The following is a 23,664-nucleotide window of genomic DNA, read 5'->3' on the forward strand; positions in this document are numbered from 1 at the left end:
ACAGATCCGGCCGAGATTCATTGTAAAAAAGTCGGCAGTGTTTTGCTAATCATTGCCGTAAAAAAAAAAAAAAAAAAAAACACGAATGACATCGAAACAAAAGAAAAACCCGAATTCGACAGCTTAGTAAATCCGTCGTAACCAATTCAAAAAGTTGCAGTTTTACACTTTCGATGTCATTCGTGATTGAACTTTGACCTGAAACGGGAAAATACGAATCTTAGTAAATTTACCCCCCAGAGTCCAAAGCTTTCTTAAAGTGCCCTATCTCCTGCGGAGCCCGTCTATTCCCCATGGTCCTTACGGAGTCCCAGCATCCTCAAGGACGTTAGAGAAATATAAGCATGTTATACATTATGCCCATACCGTAGTAATAATTCCACTTCTATATTATGCCCATTTTGTCGCATAGATACAGCACTGCACTCACATGATGCATCCACTTCTACTCCCGCCACCGTCTGAAAGCTCCTCGGCAGTTTTCCTGGACAGCAGCTGCAGCGGTATAAGGGAGAGAGCGCGTCTCATGCCCTGCCCCACCTGCGTTGCATCACTTCGGGCCTGCCACTAGGGACAGTGAAGAAGGGCAGTCTCTCTCAATCAGTGCTGCTGCTCCTCAGCCTGCGCGGCAGAACTACGGGCGTGGACATGGCACCGCCGGCGGTAGGCGGGTTCTCAAATGTGCGGGCGCTGCTGTACGGGGGAGGTGATCGCCCTTTCTGCCCCCCGTTAAATCTGCCACTGCGAAGGAGCCAGCCTGATCACAGTTTCAGACACACAGGACCTGAATAACGTGGCTCAGAAGCCGCGTTATTATCATTAGGTGATGTTCCAATATTTTTTTACGACTGAAGTCTAATAAATTTGAGCAGATCACATTTCCCATTACAATTATGAGAAATGCTACTGTATCTGCTTTTTTAAAAAATACGATAAAGAGGACTTGGAGGAGATTTTTGTGAATTCTCCTACAATTCCTCTTTAGTACATTTAGGTGAAACTAAAATTTTGTGAGAAGGGTGTGAAAATACCCTTTTTTCACATTATTTTAGTAAAAAATAAGAATTTACTTACCGATAATTCTATTTCTCGTAGTCCGTAGTGGATGCTGGGGACTCCGTCAGGACCATGGGGATTAGCGGCTCCGCAGGAGACAGGGCACAAAAGTAAAAGCTTTAGGATCAGGTGGTGTGCACTGGCTCCTCCCCCTATGACCCTCCTCCAAGCCTCAGTTAGGATACTGTGCCCGGACGAGCGTACACAATAAGGAAGGATTTTGAATCCCGGGTAAGACTCATACCAGCCACACCAATCACACTGTACAACCTGTGATCTGAACCCAGTTAACAGCATGATAACAGCGGAGCCTCTGAAAAGATGGCTCACAACAATAATAACCCGATTTTTGTAACAATAACTATGTACAAGTATTGCAGACAATCCGCACTTGGGATGGGCGCCCAGCATCCACTACGGACTACGAGAAATAGAATTATCGGTAAGTAAATTCTTATTTTCTCTGACGTCCTAAGTGGATGCTGGGGACTCCGTCAGGACCATGGGGATTATACCAAAGCTCCCAAACGGGCGGGAGAGTGCGGATGACTCTGCAGCACCGAATGAGAGAACTCCAGGTCCTCCTCAGTCAGGGTGTGCCCCTGACCAAGTATCAGCTCGGCAAAGTTGTAAAGCCGAGACCCCTCGAGCAGCCGCCCAAGATGAGCCCACCTTCCTTGTGGAATGGACATTTACATATTTTGGCTGTGGCAGGCCTGCCACAGAATGTGCAAGCTGAATTGTACTACACATCCAACTAGCAATCGTCTGCTTAGAAGCAAGAGCACCCAGTTTGTTGGGTGCATACAGGATAACAGCAAGTCAGTTTTCCTGACTCCAGCCGTCCTGGAAACTATATTTTCAGGGCCCTGACAACATCTAGCAACTTGGAGTCCTCCAAGTCCCTAGTAGCCGCAGGTACCACAATAAGCTGGTTCGGGTGAAACACTGACACCACCTTAGGGAGAAACTGGGGATGAGTCCGCAGCTCTGCCCTGTCCGAATGGACAATCAGATATGGGCTTTTTTGAGACAAACGCCGCCAATTCTGACACTCGCCTGGCCGAGGCCAGGGCCAACAGCATGGTCACTTTCCCTGTGAGATATTTCAAATCCACAGATTTGAGCGGTTTAAACCAATGTGATTTTAGGAATCCCAGAACTACGTTGAGATCCCACAGTGCCACTGGAGGCACAAAAGGGGGTTGTATATGCAGTACTCCCTTGACAAACTTCTGGACTTCAGGAACTGAAGCCAATTCTTTCTGGAAGAAAATCGACAGGGCCGAAATTTGAACCTTAATGGACCCCAATTTGAGGCCCATAGACACTCCTGTTTGCAGGAAATGCAGGAAACGACCGAGTTGAAATTTCTTCATGGGGCCTTCCTGGCCTCACACCACGCAACATATTTTCGCCACATGTGGTGATAATGTTGTGCGGTCACCTCCTTCCTGGCTTTGACCAGGGTAGGAATGACCTCTTCCGGAATGCCTTTTTCCCTTAGGATCCGGTGTTCAACCGCCATGCCGTCAAACGCAGCCGCGGTAAGTCTTGGAACAGACATGGTACTTGCTGAATCAAGTCCCTTCTTAGCGGCAGAGGCCATGAGTCCTCTGTGAGCATCTCTTGAAGTTCCGGGTACCAAGTCCTTCTTGGCCAATCCGGAGCCACGAGTATAGTTCTTACTCCTCTACGTCTTATAATTCTCAATACCTTGGGTATGAGAAGCAGAGGAGGGAAGACATACACCGACTGGTACACCCACGGTGTTACCAGAACGTCCACAGCTATTGCCTGAGGGTCTTTTGACCTGGCGCAATACTTGTCCAGTTTTTTGTTCAGGCGGGACGCCATCATGTCCACCTTTGGTCTTTTCCAATGGTTCACAATCATGTGGAAGACTTCCCGATGAAGTCCCCACTCTCCCGGGTGGAGGTTGTGCCTGCTGAGGAAGTCTGCTTCCCAGTTGTCCACTCCCGGAATGAACACTGCTAACAGTGCTATCACATGATTTTCCGCCCAGCGAAAAATCCTTGCAGTTTCTGCCATTGCCCTCCTGCTTCTTGTGCCGCCCTGTCTGTTTACGTGGGCGACTGCCGTGATGTTGTCCCACTGGATCAATACCGGCTGACCTTGAAGCAGAGGTCTTGCTAAGCTTAGAGCATTGTAAATTGCCCTTAGCTCCAGTATATTTATGTGGAGAAAAATCTCCAGACTTGATCACACTCTCTGGAATTTTTTTCCCTGTGTGACTGCTCCCCAGCCTCTCAGGCTGGCCTCCGTGGTCACCAGCATCCAATCCTGAATGCCGAATCTGCGGCCCTCTAGAAGATGAGCACTCTGTAACCACCACAGGAGAGACACCCTTGTCCTTGGAGATAGGGTTATCCGCTGATGCATCTGAAAATGCGATCCGGACCATTTGTCCAGCAGATCCCACTGAAAAGTTCTTGCGTGGAATCTGCCGAATGGAATCGCTTCGTAATAAGCCACCATTTTTCCCAGGACTCTTGTGCAATGATGCACTGACACTTTTCCTGGTTTTAGGAGGTTCCTGACTAGCTCGGATAACTCCCTGGCTTTCTCCTCCGGGAGAAACACCTTTTTCTGGACTGTGTCCAGAACCATCCCTAGGAACAGCAGACGTGTCGTCGGAAACGGCTGCGATTTTGGATATTTAGAATCCACCCGTGCTGTCGTAGAACTACTTGAGATAGTGCTACTCCGACTTCCAACTGTTCTCTGGACCTTGCCCTTATCAGGAGATCGTCCAAGTAAGGGATAATTAAGACGCCTTTTCTTTGAAGAAGAATCATCATTTCGGCCATTACTTTGGTAAAGACCCGGGGTGCCGTGAACAATCCAAACGGCAGCGTCTGAAACTGATAGTGACAGTTCCGTACCACGAACCTGAGGTACCCTTGGTGAGAAGGGCAATTTGGGACATGGAGGTAAGCATCCTTGATGTCCAAGGACACCATATAGTCCCCTTCTTCCTGGTTCGCTATCACTGCTCTGAGTGACTCCATCTTGATTTGAACCTTTGTATGTAAGTGTTCAAAGATTTCCCATTTAGAATAGGTCTCACCGAGCCGTCTGGCTTCAGTACCACAATATAGTGTGGAATAATACCCCTTTCCTTGTTGTAGGAGGGGTACTTTGATTATCACCTGCTGGGAATACAGCTTGTGAATTGTTTCCAATACTGCCTCCCTGTCGGAGGAAGACGTTGGTAAAGCAGACATCAGGAGCCTGTGAGGGGGAGACGTCTCGAATTTCCAGTCTGTACCCCTGGGATACTACTTGTAGGATCCAGGGGTCCACTTGCGAGTGAGCCCACTACGCGCTGAAACTCTTGAGACGACCCCCCACCGCACTTGAGTCCGCTTGTACGGCCCCAGCGTCATGCTGAGGACTTGGCAGAAGCTGTGGAGGGCTTCTGTTCCTGGGAATGGGCTGCCTGCTGCAGTCTTCTTCCCTTTCCTCTATCCCTGGGCAGATATGACTGGCCTTTTGCCCGCTTGCCCTTATGGGGACGAAAGAACTGAGGCTGAAAAGACGGTGTCTTTTTCTGCTGAGATGTGATTTGGGGTAAAAAAGGTGGATTTTCCAGCTGTTGCCGAGGCCACCAGGTCCGATGGACCGACCCCAAATAACTCCTCCCCTTTATACGGCAATACTTCCATGTGCCGTTTGGAATCTGCATCACCTGACCACTGTCGTGTCCATAAACATCTTCTGGCAGATATGGACATCGCACTTACTCTTGATGCCAGAGTGCAAATATCCCTCTGTGCATCTCGCATATATAGAAATGCATCCTTTAAATGCTCTATAGTCAATAAAATACTGTCCCTGTCAAGGGTATCAATATTTTCAGTCAGGGAATCCGACCAAGCCACCCCAGCGCTGCACATCCAGGCTGAGGCGATCGCTGGTCGCAGTATAACACCAGTATGTGTGTATATACCTTTTTAGGATATTTTCCAGCCTCTCAGCTGGCTCCTTGAGGGCGGCCCTATCTGGAGACGGTACCGCCACTTGTTTTGATAAGCGTGTGAGCGCCTTATCCACCCTAAAGGGTGTTTCCCAACGCGCCCTAACTTCTGGCGGGAAAGGGTATACCGCCAATAATTTTCTATCGGGGGAAACCCACGCATCATCACACACTTCATTTAATTTATCTGATTCAGGAAAAACTACAGGTAGTTTTTTCACACCCCACATAATACCCTTCTTGTGGTACTTGTAGTATCAGAAATATGTAACACCTCCTTCATTGCCCTTAACATGTAACGTGTGGCCCTAAAGGAAAATACGTTTGTTTCTTCACCGTCGACACTGGAGTCAGTGTCCGTGTCTGTGTCTGTGTCGACCGACTGAGGTAAATGAGCGTTTTACAGCCCCTGACGGTGTTTGAGACGCCTGGACAGGTACTAATTTGTTTGCCGGCCGTCTCATGTCGTCAACCGACCTTGCAGCGTGTTGACATTATCACGTAATTCCTTAAATAAGCCATCCATTCCGGTGTCGACTCCCTAGAGAGTGACATCACCATTTCAGGCAATTGCTCCGCCTCCTCACCAACATCGTCCTCATACAAGTCGACACACACGTACCGACACACAGCACACACACAGGGAATGCTCTGATAGAGGACAGGACCCCACTAGCCCTTTGGGGAGACAGAGGGAGAGTTTGCCAGCACACACCAAAAACGCTATAATTATACAGGGACAACCTTTATATAAGTGTTTTTCCCTTATAGCATTTTAATATATATATATATATACACATATCGCCAAATAAGTGCCCCCCCTCTCTGTTTTAACCCTGTTTCTGTAGTGCAGTGCAGGGGAGAGCCTGGGAGCCTTCCCACCAGCATTTCTGTGAGGGAAAATGGCGCTGTGTGCTGAGGAGAATAGGCCCCGCCCCCTTTTCGGCGGGCTTCTTCTCCCGTTTTTCTGAGACCTGGCAGGGGTTAAATACATCCATATAGCCCCCAGGGGCTATATGTGATGTATTTTTAGCCAGAATAAGGTACTATCATTGCTGCCCAGGGCGCCCCCCCCAGCGCCCTGCACCCTCAGTGACCGCTGCTATGAAGTGTGCTGACAACAATGGCGCACAGCTGCAGTGCTGTGTGCTACCTTATGAAGACTGAAGAGTCTTCTGCCGCCGTTTCTGGACCTCTTCACTTTTCGGCATCTGCAAGGGGGGTCGGCGGCGCGGCTCCGTGACGAACCCCAGGGTGAGACCTGTGTTCCGACTCCCTCTGGAGCTAATGGTGTCCAGTAGCCTAAGAAGCCAATCCATCCTGCACGCAGGTGAGTTCACTTCTCTCCCCTAAGTCCCTCGTAGCAGTGAGCCTGTTGCCAGCAGGACTCACTGAAAAAAAAAAACCTAACAAACTTTTACTCTAAGCAGCTCTTTAGGAGAGCCACCTAGATTGCACCCTTCTCGGCCGGGCACAAAAATCTAACTGAGGCTTGGAGGAGGGTCATAGGGGGAGGAGCCAGTGCACACCACCTGATCCTAAAGCTTTTACTTTTGTGCCCTGTCTCCTGCGGAGCCGCTAATCCCCATGGTCCTGACGGAGTCCCCAGCATCCACTTAGGACGTCAGAGAAATAATGTTAATAGAGTCCCAAGCTATAGCAAACAAATCTGACAATACAATGTGATAAGAGGGTATAGGGAGGGAAGGAAGGAAGGAAGGAAGGAAGGAAGGAAGGAAGGAAGGAAGGAAGGAAGGAAGGAAGGAAGGAAGGAAGGAAGGAAGGAAGGAAGGAAGGAAGGAAGGAAGGAAGGAAGGAAGGAAGGAAGGAAGGAATTACAGTCAGCATCTGATTGAGAACTAAAAGGTAGGGGAGAGAAGAGAGTCCATATGACCAACCACAAAGGCCCCACAACATCCATCTTCTTATACTGTTCTCGATTGTTTAGGACACTGGTACAGACAGGGATTCTTATGTGAAGTATATTGGGACAACGATTCTCTGCTCCGTTGAGGCCATCCGTCTAGCAGTTTACATCTCTCGTCCTGGTAAATAACTTTTCCATGTTGTGTTCATGCAGCGCCTCATGGCCAGACAAACCTGACTGATTAGTTGTAGGTGTGATTATCTATTCCTTTACGTGTTCTGTAGAGTACAGATAGTCAGGGATCAAAATGTATATTGTCCCAGAGATTCTGAATATGTCATTATGACAAACATTTATGAAGATTGCATGCCTCTTCCTGGCTTCCTCTGTATTTCTGATATGGTATTCGGTTGCATAGTCCATAGTACCCAAGCATAATGTCGACATCAACAGCAGAACGTTGATACAGTTCATATTGTTATTAGACACTAGGTCGACATCCTCAAACTGTTGAAAGATTCACAGTGTTGACATCTGAAATGTCATCATGTGAAATGTCAATATGTCAATACACAGGGTTAGGCTACAGTAGGCTACAGGTGGGATGGCGGTACGGAGCGGTATGGCATACCGGTAAGAAATTCCCAGCTGGTACACAGTACCACTGGGCCGTTCCCCATACCTGCAGTCCGCTGCTGTGTGAGGGGAGGAGAGCGCAGCGCCTCTCCTACCCCTCAATGCTCTGTGATGTCCAGTCTCCGGCGGCGGGGTGAATCTCAACAAGGCACCGGTTTGTTAACCAATCAGAGTTCGCGGACCGGCAGCCGCAGCTCCTGATTGGCTGCCAGTCCACAAGCTCTGATTGGCTAATGAACTGGTGCCTCATTTGAGATATCTGCCGCCGGAGACCGGACTTCACGAGCATTGAGGGGCAGAAGAGGCGCTGCGCTCTCCTGCCCTCACATAGCAGAAACAACAGAGGCAGCGGTAAGCAGGAGGGGGGGGGGCACTTTGTGGCAAAGTGTATCTGGCACTCTGGGGCATTGTGTATCTGACACTCTGGGGCACTGTGTATCTGACACTCTGGGGTAATGTGTATCTGACACTCTGGGGCAATGTGTATCTGACACTGTGGGTCATGTATGGCACTGCTGGGGGCATTTGTGTATCTGGCACCATGGGGCATTTGTGTATCTGGCACCATGGGGCATTTGGGTATCTGGCACCATGGGGCAATGTGTATCTGGCACTCTGGGGCAATGTGTATCTGGCACTCTGGGGCAATGTGTATCTGGCACTGGGGCAATGTGTATCTGACACTGTGGGGCATATATGGCACTGCTGGGGGCATTTGTGTATCTGGCACCATGGGGCATTTGTGAATTTGGCACTCTGGGGCAATGTGTATCTGGCACTCTGGGGCAATGTGTATCTGGCACTCTGGGGCAATGTGTATCTGGCACTCTGGGGCAATGTGTATCTGGCACTGTGGGGCAATGTGTATCCGGCACTGTGGTGCAATGTGTAACTGGCACTGAGGGAGCATATCTAGCACTGTGGGGGGCATGGCACTGCTGGGGGCATTTGTGTATCTGGCACCATAGGGCATTTGTGTATCTGGCACTGTGGGGGCATATCAGGCACTGTAGGAACATATCTGGCACGGTGGGGGCGTATCTGGCACTGTGGGGGCATATGTGTATATGGCACTATTGGGGTCATATGTCTATCTGGCCCCTTCATATGTCTATCAAGCCCACATTTTCATTGGCCACACCCCATGTGGCATTTGGTCACACCCATTTTTTAGCTAGCGTGCCGAAGGCGTGCGCACACAGTACCACTAAGACGGTTTTTCTACTTGCACCACTGGAACTAGGATGCCGGGGTAGGTTAGGCTACAGGCAGAAGAGTTAGGATTATGCTGCAGGGGGGAAGGTTAGAGCTAGGCTGTTGAGGGAAGAAAGGGCTAGCATGCAGGAGGAGGTTAGGCTGCGGGTGGGAGGATTAGGATTAGGCTGTGGGGGGGGGGGGGTCAGAGGTCAGGGCTAGGCTGTGGTGGGAGTTTAGGGTTAGGCTGTGGGTGGGGGGAGTAGAGTTATGTTGCGGCCAAGTGTGTGCGGTGGGGAAAAGGTGTATGTGGGTCACACAGCAGCTATGTGTGTATATCGCGCAGTGGTGTATCTACAATATGTGTGGGGAGAGGTGTGTGTCCACACAGCAAGAGTGTGTGTATATATCATGGGTGCAGAGTGTGCGGTCCAGTGACGTGCGGTGAGTTCAATGGCTGGGGATGCTCTGGCTTCTCTAGTACATCCCCAGCAGTCTGTGTGTAGAGCCGCCAGTGGGAGAGTGCAGCAGGCGCTGGTGCTGCTGAGGCTGTTACGTGAAAGGAGGAGGAGAGCGCCGGCCGCCGCTGCACAATGCACTCCCACCTTCAGGCTTACCTCGGCCGCTGATGATCCGCTGCTGCCAGCTGCGGGGTAAAACAGAGAGCACAGGTCAGGAAGGCTCACATCACCCAGGCCCCAGCAGGAGAGAGGAGTCAGGGGGAATGAAGAGAGATGAGCTTTGTTCCGCCGCCTCATATGTGTGATTGGACAGTGGATCCAGCACTGGATCCGCTATCCAATCACCAGTGCCGTAACTAGACATTTTAGCGCTGTGTGCAAGAAACGGCATCGGCGCCCCCCCCCCCCCCCCCCTTTATGCAGAATAAGGCAGTGCGCAAAAAATATAGGGGTGTGGCTTCATGGGGAAGGGGTGTGGCCACAAAATAATACCAATTCATATAATGGTGCACAGTAGTCTCCATTATTCAAATTACGCCGCACAGTAGTGCCACTACACCAGGCAGAGCCCCTTTTAAACATTCCCATTTTTACACATTACGGCAGACAGCGTCTCCTTTTTACACATTACGGCAGACAGCGTCCCGTTTTTTTTTATACATTACGGCAGACAGTCCCCCTTTTTACACATTACGGCAGACAGTCCCCCTTTTACACATTACGGCAGACAGCGTCCCCTTTTTACACATTACGGCAGACAGCGTCCCCTTTTTACATATCATGGCAGACAGCGTCCCCATTTTTACACATTACGGCATACAGCGTCCCCTTTTTACACATTACGGCAGACAGCGTCCCCTTTTTATGCATTATGGCAGACAGCATCCCGTTTTTACACATTACAGCAGGCAGCGTCCCGTTTTTACACATTACGGCAAACGGTGTCCTCTTTTCTTTTCTTTTTTTTACACATTACGGCAGACAGTCCCCTTTTTACACATTACGGCAGACAGCGACCCCTTTTTACACATTACGGCAGACAGCATCCCCTTTTTACACATTACGGCAGACAGCGACCCTTTTTACACATTACGGCAGACAGCGACCCCTTTTTACACATTACGGCAGACAGCATCCCCTTTTTTTACACATTAAGTAGGCAGTGAGACGTGACTCACCCGTCGACGTCCTCTTCCTGGGAGTGCGGGCAATCATGGCAGCGGCGGAGGATGTCCATGAGCGAGTTACGGCGGTACAGACCCGGCGCAGTTGCTGCAGCCAGTCTGTTCAGCTTCGTCCAACTGGCTCCCGGCATCCCAGGTGTGGCTTCCTTCCGCGAGGAGACACGTCCCCGGCCTGCACTGCCCTGACTTGTACTGCTGCTGGAGTCGAGGAGAGGGGGTTAGCGGACGGAGCACACGGCAACACAGACAGCACTGCAGGCTATAATGAATTAGCAGCGATGCGTCTGGCATAGATGGAGCCGAACGCAGCGCTATTATATATTATAGCATGGAGCGAGGCATTTGGTGGCTGCCAGTGGTGGTGGATGTGGATGGTGCGCCCACAGCGCAACTGCGCTATATGCGAAGCACCATCTGCCCACCTAGTTACGACACTGAACCGCAGCATGTGCTCCCCGCTATTGTTTTTTGGCACTTTTAAAAAAAACTAACAATTACAGTGAGGGGCATATGTGTCCAGCGGTGTAGCTGGAGCCTGGATGTGGTCTGATGCTGCTGGCTATGAGCAACCGATGCAGTGCATTACAGAGGTAGGCTGTGGGGCTCCCATAGTCTACAGGAGGTGGCACTCTGCAGCACCACTGAATCATGGAATGACATGGGGGGGCATTACCTTGGAAGATGAATCAGACATCTAGCTCACCAGTGAGAGAAATGCACTGCACCCCAGTGTCTGAATGAGGAGCTCACTCCCTGCAGCGGAGCAGCTCACAGCAGCAGCCGCCTCTGCGTCCACCCCCAACTCCGGCTCCAAGCTCTTTGCAGGACCAGGTCTTCTCCTGCTCAATGGCCGAGCAGGCTGTAAATCCGGACCCGCTGTGGACAGATCACGTGACCGTGGCTGCAGCCGACAGTCACGGTCAGACAGGACCCGCGGCTAGAGCCGCGTATAACACTAGACCACCAGGGCTGTCGGAAGAGGCGGTCCGGAACACTTTGTATTGGAATGAAGCAGCACCCTGCTTAGTCCTTCACTCCACGCTACCAGGTCAGGGCGGCCAATCGGGGGCAAGTCGCATGATGCGCTCTTATCAGAAGTGCGCTGTGTGCTAGGCATACAGTGCACACACCTAGTTACGGCACTGCCAATCACATGTGCCTCGCTGGATGGGGAAGACCGTCCCTGTCAACGAGGCACATGTAGAAGTGCAGCTTTCACTGCTTTTTTTCAATGGGCATTTACAGCCCAGTGCTTGGCCCCGCCCACCAGCTCTATCCCGTTACCGTTGTCAACGGGAGGCACTTGCTATCAGTGCCTCCCAAACTAATTTAATGCCTTAAAATGATTACAATAATGTAAAGAAGATACTTGACACAGAAAATGTGACATAAGTATCTTCTTTGGATTACTGTAATCATTAATGACAGGGGAGGCAGTGCCTCCCCTGCCTCCTCTGACTGCACGTCCCTGGTGCTGTGTACATGGGGAGTGGTGTATGTATGTGTCACACACCAGCAGTGTGTGTATATAGCACAGTGGTGTATCTATAATGTGTGCAGTGCACATAGGGAGAGGTGTGTGTATGTGTCACACAGTAGGAGGGTGTGTATATAGCGCAGTGGTGTATCTGTAATTGAGAGGTGTGTGCAGGGCTTAAAGTGGTCCTAGAGAGGTGGTGGAACTCACCCCCCTTCCCACGGTGGCAATTAAACAAAGGTATTGCGTGCGCCGTAGGCGCGCGCCGTAAAAAGGGGCGTGGTCTCAAAAAGGGGCGTGTTACACAATAGTAATAACGCCCACAGTAGTAGCACCCCATAATACACATAATGCCTACAGCAGTAGCGCCTCTTATACAATGCCCACAGTGGTAGCGCCCCTTATATAGAGCCCATAGTAGTGGTGCCCCTTATGCAATGCTCGCAATAGCAGTGCCCCTTATGACCCCAGGATTGATGCCCCTTATGAAGTGCCCCCTTTACAATGCCCTCATTAGTAGTGCCCCCAGTAGTAATGCCCTTAATGGTAATGCCCCCAGTCGTTTAGCCCCTGTAGTTATGCCCCCTTGTAGTTTAGCCCCCAGTAGTAATGCCTCCAAGTAGTAATGCCCCCAGTAGTTTAACCCCTGTAGTTACGCCCCCAGTAGTAATGCCACTGTAGTTATGCCCCCAGTAGTAATGCCCTCCTGTAGTTTGCCCCCTGTAGTTTGCACCCAGTAGTAATGTCTCCCAGTAGTAATGCCCCCAGTAGTAATGCCCCCAGTAGATGCCCCTCTGTAGTTTGCCCCCCAGTAGTAATGCCCCCCCAGTAGTAATACCCTCCTGTAGTAATGTCCCCCATTAGTAATGCCCCCCAGTAGTAATGTCCCCCAGTAAATGCCCCCCAGTAGATGCCCCTCAGTAGTAATGCCCTCCTGTAGTTTGCCCCCTTGTAGTAATGTCCCCCAGTAGTACTGCCCCTCAGTAGTCTGTCCCCCAGTAGTAATGCCCTTCTGTAGTAATGTCCCCCAGTAGTAATGCCCCCCAGTAAATGCCCCCCAGTAGATGCCCCTCAGTAGCTTGCCCCTCAGTAGTAATGCCCTCCTGTAGTTTGCCCCCTTGTAGTAATGTCCCCCAGTAGTACTGCCCCTCAGTAGTCTGTCCCCCAGTAGTAATGCCCTTCTGTAGTAATGTCCCCCAGTAGTAATGCCCCCCAGTAAATGCCCCCCAGTAGATGCCCATCAGTAGCTTGCCCCCCAGTAGTAATGCCCTCCTGTAGTTTGCCCCCTTGTAGTAATGTCCCCCAGTAGTACTGCCCCTCAGTAGTCTGTCCCCCAGTAGTAATGCCCTTCTGTAGTTTGCCCCCTGTAGTTTGCTCCCAGTAGTAATGTCCCCCAGTAAATGCCCCCCAGTAGTAATGACCCCAGTAGATGCCCCTCAGTAGTTTGCCCCCCCAGTAATAATGCCCCCGTAGTAATGACCTCTCAGTAGCTTGCCCCCCAGCTGCTACACAAATAAAAAAAATAAAAAAACACAGCACACACCATACTTACCAAGCCCCGCTCCGTGTCCGGCCGCTGCAGTCCTCTCGTCGCCCGCTCCTCTGCACTATGAGAGAGACGTCATGACGTCTCTCCCATAGCGCGCACTGACTGAGCCGGAAGGCGGAGCTCAGTGAGCTCCTGCCTCCGGCTGCCGCTGGGCGGGAAGCGGCGCCCGTCATCTCCCTGCAGCGACGGGGGACACATCGCCGGGTTAGGTGAGCCAGAGGAGGCGGAACTGCGTTCCGTCTCCAAGTGGAACTGACGGAACGCAGTTCCGCCCCGTTCCGGCTCACTTTAACCCCTGGGTGTGTGTATGTGTCACACAGTAGGAGGGTGTGTATATAGGGCAGTGGTGTATCTGTAATGGAGAGGTGTGTGTATGTGTTACACAGTAGGAGGGTGTGTATATAGGGCAGTGGTGTATCTGTAATGGAGAGGTGTGTGTATGTGTCACACAGTAGGAGGGTGTGTATATAGAGCAGTGGTGTATCTGTAATGGAGAGGTGTGTGTATGTGTTACACAGTAGGAGGGTGTGTATATAGCGCAGTGGTGTATCTGTAATGGAGAGGTGTGTGTATGTGTCACACAGTAGGAGGGTGTGTATATAGGGCAGTGGTGTATCTGTAATGGAGAGGTGTGTGTATGTGTTACACAGTAGGAGGGTGTGTATATAGCGCAGTGGTGTATCTGTAATGGAGAGGTGTGTGTATGTGTTACACAGTAGGAGGGTGTGTATATAGCGCAGTGGTGTATCTGTAATGGAGAGGTGTGTGTATGTGTTACACAGTAGGCGGGTGTGTATATAGCGCAGTGGTGTATCTATAATGGAGAGGTGTATGTATGTGTCACACAGTAGGAGGGTGTGTATATAGCGCAATGGTGTCTCTATAATGGAGAGGTGTGTATGTGTCACACAGTAGGAGGGTGTGTATATAGCGCAGTGGTGTATCTATAATGGAGAGGTGTGTGTATGTGTCACACAGTAGGAGGGTGTGTGTATATAGCGCAGTGGTGTATCTATAATGGAGAGGTGTATGTATGTGTCACACAGCAGGAGGGTGTGTATATAGCGCAGTGGTGTATCTACAATGGAGAGGTGTATGTATGTGTCACACAGCAGGAGGGTGTGTATATAGCGCAGTGGTGTATCTACAATGGAGAGGTGTATGTATGTGTCACACAGCAGGAGGGTGTGTATATAGCGCAGTGGTGTATCTATAATGGAGAGGTGTGTGTATGTGTTACACAGCAGGAGTGTGTGTATATAGCGCAGTGGTGTATCTATAATGGAGAGGTGTGTGCATGTGTCACACAGTAGGAGGGTGTGTATATAGCGCAGTGGTGTATCTATAATGGAGAGGTGTGTGTATGTGTTACACAGCAGGAGTGTGTGTATATAGCGCAGTGGTGTGTGCATGTGTCACACAGTAGGAGGGTGTGTATATAGCGCAGTGGTGTATCTATAATGGAGAGGTGTGTGTATGTGTCACACAGCAGGAGGGTGTGTATATAGCGCAGTGGTGTATCTATAATGGAGAGGTGTGTGTATGTGTTACACAGCAGGAGTGTGTGTATATAGCGCAGTGGTGTGTGTATGTGTTACATTACAGCAGTATATATGTGAGATAGATAACATCTTCATGTGTCAGATTAGTTTGTGTCACATGATTTCTGCACAGAAACCCCCCCCCCCCCCTTAGCACATGATATTTTCTCTCGTAAGCCCCGTACACACGATCTATCAGTGACCGCTCAGCACACATCTCTCCCCCCGCTCAGCACAGCGCGATGTGTGATGAGCGATGGGGGCGGACAGGTGGGGGGGTGCTCATTTCACCCAGTGGTGAAATGAGCTACCTGCAGGCCAATCTTGCACCGGCGATAGCAAAGCCGCGGGGCCGCACATCACCATCGCTGTGGGGCATACACACGCAGAGATCTGTTCTTAAGTTAGAATGTAAGCAGTGATCTCTCCGTGTGTACCCCCCTATAGTGAGCTGACATCATGGCTGATCACTATAACATGGGCTACAGTACATATGTCAGGGGCCTGTCAGCGTGTGACCACCTCTAAGCGCCTTCTATGCCCCCTGCTCATCGCACAGCACCCAGGAGTGCACATGTCATTTATTATTTAACAATTACTGATTTAAGCATTTTATTTCTTTCATACACATAGTTGTATTATATATTGCCCATATAATACCAATTCAATGGGGAAACGCCAGACTATCAATACAGCCCATACATACATTAATTAAGAATACCTGAAATATTATTCCATTATCTTGATGATGCCTGAGCAGAAAATCTATAGATAGATATTCTGCTCATCTATCATCCAGATAATGAATACACAAAGTTGGATTATAGAACGTCACACACCCTTTACCTTACTGGGCTAATCCTCAGAAGGGAACCACAGGAAATCATGACTTTCATTATAGCAGGGTCAGGAGCAGAAGTGGCAGATTGAGGTATTCCACCGAGTTGGGTAGGATATGCCGACGGTCAGAATACCGACTTCAGCATCTCAATTACCATAATCCTGACAGGATCGTGCAACTAAACTAACCCTAACCCTCCTTCCCGCAGCCTAACCTATTATCTGGATGACACCTGAGCAGAACATCTACACATAGACATTTAGCTCAGCCATCATCCAGATAATGGAATATTATTTCAGGTATTATTAATTAATGTATGTATGTATGGACTGCATTGATAGTGCAGTGTCTCCCCACTGAACTGGAATTATATGGGCAACATACAAAAAAGGTAAAGTCCTGTTCCCATAACGTCTGGGTATTAAGACGTTCATAAGTGGGATATTAGTTGGACAGTGGCCTAATTCAGACCTGATCGCTCGCTAGGGTTTTTTTTGCACTGCTGCTAACAGATAGTCGCCGCCCACAGGGGAGTGTATTTTAGCTGTGCAAGTGTGCGAACGCATGTGTAGCAGAGCTGTACGAACAGATCTTGTGCAGTCTCTGAGTAGCCCAGGACTTACTCAGCCGCTGTGATCACTTCAGCCTGTCCATGACCGGAATTGACGTCAGGAACCCTCCCTGCAAACGCTTGGACACGCCTGCGTTTTTCCAACCACTCCCAGAAAACGGACAGTTGTCACCCACAAACAGCTTCTTCCTATCAATCTCCTTGCGATCGCCCGTGCGAATGGAACCTTCGCACAAACCCATCGCTGAGCGCCGATCCGCTTTGTACCTGTTCGACGTGCCTGTGCATTGCGGTGCATACGCATGCCCAGTTCTGAACTGATCGCAGTGCTGCAAAAAACGCTAGCGAGTTATCGTGTCTGGATAACCCCCATGTGCACTGCAGGGGGGGCAGATATAACATGTGCAGAGAGAGTTAGATTTAGGTGGGGTGTGTTCAAACTGAAATCTAAATTGTAATGTAAAAATTAAGCAGCCAGTATTTACCATGCACAGAAACAAAATAACCCACCCAAATCTAACTCTCTCTGCACATGTTACATTTGCCCCACCTGTAGTACACAAGGGCCCTCATTCCGAGTTGTTCGCTCGGTAAATTTCCTCGCATCAAAACGATTTTCCGCTTATTGCGCATGCGCAATGTTTGCACTGCGACTGCGCCAAGTAAATTTGCTATGCAGTTAGGTATTTTACTCACGGCATTACAAGGTTTTTTCTTTGTTCTGGTGATCGTAATGTGATTGACAGGAAGTGGGTGTTTCTGGGCGGAAACAGGCCGTTTTATGGGTGTGTGCGAAAAAACGCTACCGTTTCTGGGAAAAACGCGGGAGTGGCTGGAGAAACGGAAGAGTGTCTGGCCGAACGCTGGGTGTGTTTGTGACGTCAAACCAGGAACGAAACTGACTGAACTGATCGCAGTTGCCGAGTAAGTGTGGAGCTACTCAGAAACTGCTAAGAAGTGTCTATTCGCCATTTTGCTAATCTTTCGTTCGCAATTTTGATAAGCTAAAATTCACTCCCAGTAGGCGGCGGCTTAGCGTGTGCAAAGCTGCTAAAAGCAGCTTGCGAGCGAACAACTCGGAATGAGGGCCAAGGTTTTGCCCATTAGAGAAAGATTTTGCTTTTGCAATCCATGCTGAATTAGGCCCAAAGTGCAATGTCATATTGAGTATAATGGGTGGCATCACTGAGAAGATGTTTTCTCAAATGCACATGTGAAATATATAACTTAATGACCGCCATAGGCCTACAGCTCCTGTGTCCTCCAAGAAGGAGGCTATAGTAAGGTATATTAGAAATGAAGGCCAATCGAATCCAAGAAAAATATCCCAAATAAGTACACTTATATCAAACCACTCCTTAAGCATTTACATGATTTAAACAACTCCATATAATTAGTTTATCTTTTTTTGTACAATTAAATGTAATACTCTGTACTACTTATTTTATAATGCTGCTAATGACCATCTAGATTAGACTCTAGTAGAAAGCTAGAGAGAAGCCCTGACTCCACTCCCTCCCCTTACAGCTCTCACTGGCTCCCTGCTAGATACAACCACCTCACTTCTCCCCCAGCCAGTGCTGTTGCCAACACACATACACAGTCATGAACCCCCCACGCCTCCCCTCCAATCACACACACACACACACACACACACACACACACACACACACACACACACACACACACACACACACACACACACTTGCGGGCCCCTCAATTGACCCCAAAAGAATAAAGTGTAACAGGGATCACAGCAATAAAGAGATAGGGGGGACAGAGATGAGAGGGAGATGAGGTAGGGTGACAGATATCATAGATATGGGGGTAGGGTGACAGAGAGACATAAGAGGCATAAAGAAGAAACAGAAACAGAGATATGAGACAGAAGAGACACAGGTGGCATAAGGTTGGATAGATACAGGGGGTGGCATAAGGCTGGAGAGACACAAGAGGGCATGAGGATGGAGAAACACGGGTGGCATGAGGCTGGAGAGACACGGGGGGACATGAGGCTGGAAACTCAGAATGGTATGAGGATTGAGAGATATGGGGCAGGACATGAGGCTGGAGAGACACAGGAGGGCATGAGGCTGGAGACACAGAGGGTGACATGAGGCTGGAGAGACACAGATGGTGACATGAGGCTGGAGAGACACAGGAGAGCATAAGGCTGGAGAGACACAGAGGGTGACATGGGGCTGGAGAGACACAGAGGGTGACATGAGGCTGGAGAGACACAGGAGAGCATAAGGCTGGAGAGACACAGAGGGTGACATGAGGCTGGAGAGACACAGGAGAGCATGAGGCTGGAGAGACACAGAGGGTGACATGGGGCTGGAGAGACACAGAGGGTGACATGAGGCTGGAGAGACACAGGAGAGCATAAGGCTGGATACACAGAGGGTGACATGAGGCTGGAGAGACAGATGGTGACATGAGGCTGGAGAGACACAGGAGAGCATAAGGCTGGAGAGACACAGAGGGTGACATGGGGCTGGAGAGATACAGGGGGTGGCATGAGGCTGGAGAGACACAAGAGGGCATGAGGATGGAGAAACACGGGTGGCATGAGGCTGGAGAGACGCGGGGGGACATGAGGCTGGAAACTCAGAATGGTATGAGGATTGAGAGATATGGGGCAGGACATGAGGCTGCAGAGACACAGGAGGGCATGAGGCTGGAGAGACACAGAGGGTGACATGAGGCTGGAGAGACACAGATGGTGACATGAGGCTGGAGAGACACAGATGGTGACATGAGGCTGGAGAGACACAGGAGAGCATAAGATTGGAGAGATACAGGGGGTGGCATGAGGCTGGAGAGACACAGGAGAGCATAAGGTTGGAGAGATACAGGGGGTGGCATGAGGATGGAGAAACACGGGTGGCATGAGGCTGGAGAGACACAGGAGAGCATAAGATTGGAGAGATACAGGGGGTGACATGAGGCTGGAGAGACACAGATGGTGACATGAGGCTGGAGAGACACAGGAGAGCATAAGGTAGGAGAGATACAGGGGGTGGCATGAGGATGGAGAAACACGGGTGGCATGAGGCTGGAGAGACACGGGGGGACATGAGGCTGGAAAGTCAGAATGGTATGAGGATTGAGAGATATGGGGCAGGACATGAGGCTGGAGAGACACAGGAGGGCGACATGTGGCTGGAGAGACACAGAGGGTGACATGACGCTGGAGAGACACAGATGGTGACATGAGGCTGCAGAGACACAGGAGAGCATAAGGCTGGAGAGACACAGAGGGTGACATGGGGCTGGAGAGACACAGAGGGTGACATGAGGCTGGAGAGACACAGAGGGTGACATGAGGCTGGAGAGACACAGGAGAGCACAAGGCTGGAGAGACACAGAGGGTGACATAAGGCTGGAGAGACACAGAGGGTGACATGGGGCTGGAGAGACACAGAGGGTGACATGGTGCTGGAGAGACACAGGGGGTGGACATAAGTCTGGAAAGACACAGGGGACATGAGGCTGGTGAGACACAAGGGATATGCAGAGTCGGATGTGCGGCTGTACACTAGGGAAAGGCTTTGTAGATCCATGCAACTGGCAAAAGCCGCTGACACAGACATGGAGAAGCAGAATCAGGCTCTTAATGTAAATTTATTATTTGACGTTGGAATCTTTCTGAGGCTCCCATTGTACATATCCCACTTACAGTGTAATGCAGAGCAAGGGATCAAATAAAAAGGCAGCAGTGAATCCTTGGCCACACTGGAACTCCTGAAGAATAGGTCATACCCCTGACAGCAAAGGCTTCAGACCATGACTTACAGATTTGCCAAGGACTTTCTCCTACCTTTTTACTGTCAACGCAATGACTATTATCCTATAAGCCTGCCCCTTAGTACCTAGTCCCCTTGTACGATATAGCTACCCCTTATTACATAGACCCCCTTATACTATAAATATGCCCCTTAGTACCTAGACCCCTTATACTATAAATCTGGCCTTTAGAACATAGACCCCTTATACTATAAATCTGCCCCTTAGTACATAGACCCCATATACTCTAAATATGCCTCTTAGTACATAGAACCCATATACTATAAATCTGCCCCTTTGTACATTGACCCTTTATACTATAAATCTGCCCCTTAGTACATAGACCCTTATACTATAAATCTGCCCCTTAGTACATAGACCCCATATACTCTAAATATGCCCCTTAGTACATAGAACCCATATACTATAAATCTGCCCCTTTGTACATTGACCCCTTATACTATAAATCTGCCCCTTAGTACATAGACCCCTTATACTATAAATCTGCCCCTTAGTACATACACCCCTTAGAATATAAATCAGCCCCTTAGTATATAGACCCCTTTATACTATAAATCTGCCCCTTAGAACACAGACCCCTTATGCTATAAATCTGCTCCTTAGTACATTGACCCCTTACACTATCAATCTGCCCCTTAGTACATAGACCTCTTATACTATAAATCTGCCCCTTAGTACATTGACCCCTTATACTATAAGGGTGTGTACACACGGTGAGATATTTTCTTTTGATTGTGACTATATAGTCAAAATCGCAAGAAAAGTTAGTGCAGATCGCAAGGTGAAAGTCACCTTGCGATCCCGATTCGATCCCGATGCGCGGTCCCACCAGGTCGGCATCGCAAGAAAAGATAGACTGTGCAGGCAAGTCAATCCTTGCTAGATCGGTGTACTATCTACTTCATCTCACATGTCAATGACATCTCACATAAGCCAAAATCTCACATAAGACAAAATCGTAAGCACACATAGTCCATATCTCAAGAAAAGTTAATCAAAATCGGTGGTGTTGGGCTCCGGGGAGTTCAAGGGAAATCGCAAGTGAAAATCGGCCATAGCAAGGATCTCACCGTGTGTACACACCCTAAGCCTGCCTCTTAGTACATATACCCCTTATACTATAAATCTGCCCCTTAGTACATAGACCCCTTATACTATAAATCTGCTCCTTAGTATATAGACCCCTTATACTATAAATCTGCCCCTTGGTACATAGACCCCTTATACTATAAATCTGCCCCTTAATACATAGATCCCTTATACTATAAATCTGCTCCTTAGTATATAGACCCCTTATACTATAAATCTGCCCCTTAGTACATAGACCCCTTATACTATAAATCTGCTCCTTAGCAGTGGCGGAACTGTGGGAGGCAGTGGAGTCGGCTGCCGCCGGGCACCTGACCGCAAGGGGGCACATCTCCTCCGCTGCCTGAGGACCGCACTGCTATTGCAGACGGAGGAGCTGTGTCAGTGACACGGAAGCTGCCTCCTGTATTTACAGAGAGATGGCACTGGCTGCAGCTAGGGGGAGCTCCAGAGCGCAGCTCCTCCCGGGCCCTTCTAGTTAAGTAAGCCAGCCGAGGGAAGCTCTGTGCTCCTCCATGCTCCATCAGCCTGATGAAAGCCAAAGGTAGGCACTGTGTGGGGGGTGGGGGAGAGGTGTATTTGGGGGGGGAAGCACTGTGTTTTGTGTGTGCTTGTTTTTAAGTGAGGTGTGTGTGTGTGTGTGTGTTTTTAAGGAAAGTTGTGCGTTCAAGTAAAAGAGGCATGTGTGTGAGTGGTGTGTGTGTGTAAGTGAGTGGCATGTGTGTGAGAGGCATGTATGTGTGTGTAAGTGGGAGGCATGTGTATGTAAGTGAGAGGTACGTGTGTGAGAGGTGTGTGTGTGTGTGTGTGTGTGTGTGTAAGTGAGAGGCACGTGTGTGAGAGGTGTGTGTAAGTGAGGCACGTGTGTGAGAGGTATGTGTAAGTGAGAGGCATGTGTGTGTGTGTGAGAGGCATGTGTATGTAAGTGAGATGCATGTGTATGTAAGTGAGAGGCACGTGTGTGAGAGGTGTGTGTGTGTGTGTGTGTGTGTGTGTGTGTGTGTAAGTGAGAGGCACGTGTGTGAGAGGTGTGTGTGTGTAAGTGAGAGGCACGTGTGTGAGAGGTGTGTAAGTGAGAGGCACGTGTGTGAGAGGTGTGTGTGAGAGGCATGTGTGTGAGAGGTGTGTTTGTGTGTAAGTGAGAGGTATGTGTGTGAGAGGAAAGGATTAAAGGAGGCATTTGAGCATTTCTATAGGACTATGTACAGAGCACACACCTGGTCTGGGTACACGCTACCTTATAAATATATGGAGGGGTGTCCGTTCTGAATGTTTGTGTGTGTGTGTGTGTGTGTGTGAGAGGCATGTGTGTATGTGTGTGTGTGTGTGTGTGTGTGTGTGTGTGTGTGTGTGTGTATGTTAGTGAAAGGCATATGTTTGGGTGTTTAAGTGAAAGCGGCGTGTGTGTGTGTTTTTAAGTGAAGGAAGTGTGTGTGTGTGTGTGTGTGTGTGTGAAAGCGGTGTGTGTGTTTTTAAGTGAAGGAGGCAGGCATGTGTGTGTGTGAAAGCGGCGCGTGTGTGTGTTTAAGTGAATGAGGCGTTTGTGTTTTTTTTATATATATCTAGTGTTCACGCTAGGTGTCTGCCCCTTTTTTAGACAGCTGAATCCCGCCCTGCCCGTTTTTGTGCACCCTGCCGCCCCGCCGTTTGCTGCCTGCCGGACCCCGCCGGACCCAGCCGTGTGCCGCCGGAGCTGGTAAGCACATTAGAGTCCCCCTGGGCTCAATTAACCTTGTAAGTATTTTGCAGCTGTAAACTTCAATCTCAGTGCTCTCTACCTGGTGCAATGTGCCTCAGTGCTCTCTACCTGGTGCAATGTGCCTCAGTGCTCTCTGTCTGGTGCAATGTGCCTCAGTGCTCTCTACCTGGTGCAGTGTGCCTCAGTGCTCTCTACCTGGTGCAGTGTGCCTCAGTGCTCTCTACCTGGTGCAGTGTGCCTCAGTGCTCTCTACCTGGTGCAGTGTGCCTCAGTGCTCTCTACCTGGTGCAGTGTGCCTCAGTGCTCTCTACCTGGTGCAGTGTGCCTCAGTGCTCTCTACCTGGTGCAGTGTGCCTCAGTGCTCTCTACCTGGTGCAGTGTGCCTCAGTGCTTTCTACCTGGTGCAGTGTGACTCAGTGCTCTCTACCTGGTGCAGTGTGCCTCAGTGCTTTCTACCTGGTGCAGTGTGCCTCAGTGCTCTCTACCTGGTGCAGTGTGCCTCAGTGCTCTCTACCTGGTGCAGTGTGCTTTCTACCTGGTGCAGTGTGACTCAGTGCTCTCTACCTGGTGCAGTGTGCCTCAGTGCTTTCTACCTGGTGCAGTGTGCCTCAGTGCTCTCTACCTGGTGCAGTGTGCCTCAGTGCTCTCTACCTGGTGCAGTGTGCCTCAGTGCTCTCTACCTGGTGCAG

Source organism: Pseudophryne corroboree, chromosome 11 (assembly GCF_028390025.1).
Source record: "Pseudophryne corroboree isolate aPseCor3 chromosome 11, aPseCor3.hap2, whole genome shotgun sequence".
Taxonomy (NCBI): domain Eukaryota; kingdom Metazoa; phylum Chordata; class Amphibia; order Anura; family Myobatrachidae; genus Pseudophryne; species Pseudophryne corroboree.